Raw genomic sequence first — 2,554 nt, 5'->3', positions numbered from 1 at the left:
ATTTGGGTATTTTTTTTTTGTAATAAGGCCTCTTTAAATTTTTAACTTTTAATTTGGGATTTTATTTATTTTGAATCATATCTGTTAGTAGTAGGACGCGAATTTCCAAAAAAAAAATAATAAATGCTTTTCAAAACACCACGTTTATGCAACATATTTTAAAAGCTTTCGTAACAAACAATGTTTTAAAATGTAATAACAATCTAATATGATTAACATTTTGCTAAAACGACTTGAGTCTTTAACAATGAACGAGATATCCTAAATTTTCGTTAAGATCATAAAGTGGTTTGATATAGAATGGGTTTTTCCACGAAATTATGTTTTTCGGAAAACACTTCAATGTGGCATTGCCAGATTCGGCCATAACGTATAGGCCGGGTTTGGGGTGTAACAGTCTAAGAGTAGATCTCGCATAATGGAGTGGAGTTGCATGCAACTCTAGAAATAGGGCGACATAAATCTACCAGATTAGAGTCAAATCTAATAGGGAAATCCATAGATCGAGTTAATGCGACGATAGGGGTTTTAATTGGAAAGAGATTCCAATTAATCAGCCTAGAGTCAGTTATTTTTACTCTCGAAAGAGATATTAATATAATTTAGGGATTTCTATTGATCAAGTCATATGAATAAATTGCTTAATTTAGATTTAGAATAATAAGTGAAGTCTAGGTGGATTCTTTCCTGGGTATTGTCTCTCTCATAAGTTTTTCTTCGATTATTTTCCCAATTCGCTCTTTGTCACTTAGTAATTAGTTTAGTTAAAATTAGGTATTAAAACAACCCTTCAATTTGTAGGCTAGATAATAAAAAGATAGTAATTACTAGTACTTTTAGTCCTCGTGGATACGATATCCCCGACTCACCATAGCTATACTACTATTTAATATGTGCACTTATCTTTGTCTTATTTTAGTTAGTTCGTGACGTCATCAAGTTTTTGGCGCCGTTATTGGGGACTAAGATATTAGGAACGCTAGATTTTTATTAATTTAGTCATTTTTATCTTATTTCATTTTATTTTTGTTTTAGTTTTATTTTTAATTACTAATTTTTCTTTTATTTGCTTCTGGCAGGTTTCTTTAGTTTATGACTAGAAAAAATCCGTTGTGACCATTACTTTTTGACAGCGAAATTGAAAGTATAGCTCACAGAAATCGTAGAGAGGCGAGACAGAACTGACAAAGTACATAGGAAGATCAAGAGGACGCTACTGAGGAGATGGCTAACAATCAGAATAATCAGCTACTCCCTGTGAATCCTCCAAATCCAAATCCTGCTCCTCGTACTATGTATGATTATGCTAAGCCCACTCTCACTGAGGCTGAATCGAGTATTGTTAGACCTGTTATTACTGCAAATAATTTTGAACTGAAACCTAACACTATTCAAATGATTCAACAGTTTGTTCAGTTTGATGGTTTGCAGGATGAAGACTCAAATACTCATTTGGCCAATTTCTTAGAATTCTGTGATACTTTCAAGATAAATGGCATTTCTAACGACACCATTCACCTTCAGTTGTTTCCCTTTTCATTGAGGAATAAGGCTAAATAGTGGTTGAACTCTTTATCATGAGGTTCTATCACTACGTGGGACCAAATGAACAAATTTTTTTTGTAGAAATATTTTCCACCGGCCAAGATAGTCAAATTGAAGAATGATATCTCTTCCTTTGTATAGATGGATCTTGAGACTTTATATGATACATGGGAGAGGTATAAGGACTTATTGAGAAGGTGCTCTCACCATGGGTTACCCCTATAGCTACAGGTTTAGACTTTCCACAATGGTTTGAACCCCTCAACTAGGCAAATGATCGATGCAGCTGTCGGTGGTACTATAAATAATAAAACACCTGAGAAGGCTTATGAGTTCATGAAGGAGATGTCACTGAATAATTATCAGTGGCAAGTCATGAGGACAAAGCCGACAAAAGCAGCCAGTGTTTTAGCGTTGATGCGGTTAACATGTTGTCAAATCATGTAGAACATTTAAATAAAAATATAGATGGTTTATGTGGTTCTACGCAGGTACATCCAGTGATGCAGTGTGACACGAGTGGAGGTGGAATGAGCAATTCAAAAAATTTACCCTACAGTCCTATCATAGAAAATGAGCAAATGAATTATATGGGTAATAATCCTAGACCTCAAAATAATCCTTGCAGTAATACTTACAATGCAGGTTGGAGGAACCACCCAAATTTTTCATGGGGAGGTCAAGGAAATCAAAGACCACCACCCCCTCCGGGTTTTCAACAGCAACCTTATCAGCAAGAAAATAAATCAAACCTTGAAGAGATGTTAGAAAAAATTATTTCAGTGTTAGAGACTCGTTTCCAAAACATCGAGATGGCTTTGAAAAATTAGTAAGCATTGATTCAAGGGCTCGAAAATCAAATTGGGCAGCTTGCTAAATTAGTTTCGGAAAGGCAACAAGGTAGTTTGCCTAATACCACTGAACCCAACCCAAGAGAGCATGTAAAAGCAGTTACATTGAGAAAAGGGAAAGTGTTAACTGAACCTGAAAAGAAGTTGCCGTAAGAATT

General features: G+C 35.0%; 1 non-coding gene across 1 annotated transcript; it reads right to left on the bottom strand.

Annotated features, from left to right (window-relative positions):
* Positions 1–1,653: 1,653 nt before the first annotated feature.
* Positions 1,654–1,760, bottom strand: LOC128286136 (small nucleolar RNA R71). The gene has a single exon (XR_008276681.1). It is a non-coding gene; the product is annotated as a small nucleolar RNA R71 (small nucleolar RNA).
* Positions 1,761–2,554: the final 794 nt, after the last annotated feature.

The sequence above is a fragment of the Gossypium arboreum genome, chromosome 12 (assembly GCF_025698485.1).
Source record: "Gossypium arboreum isolate Shixiya-1 chromosome 12, ASM2569848v2, whole genome shotgun sequence".
NCBI lineage: Eukaryota > Viridiplantae > Streptophyta > Magnoliopsida > Malvales > Malvaceae > Gossypium > Gossypium arboreum.
This window is presented reverse-complemented; position numbering and strand designations above follow the sequence as displayed.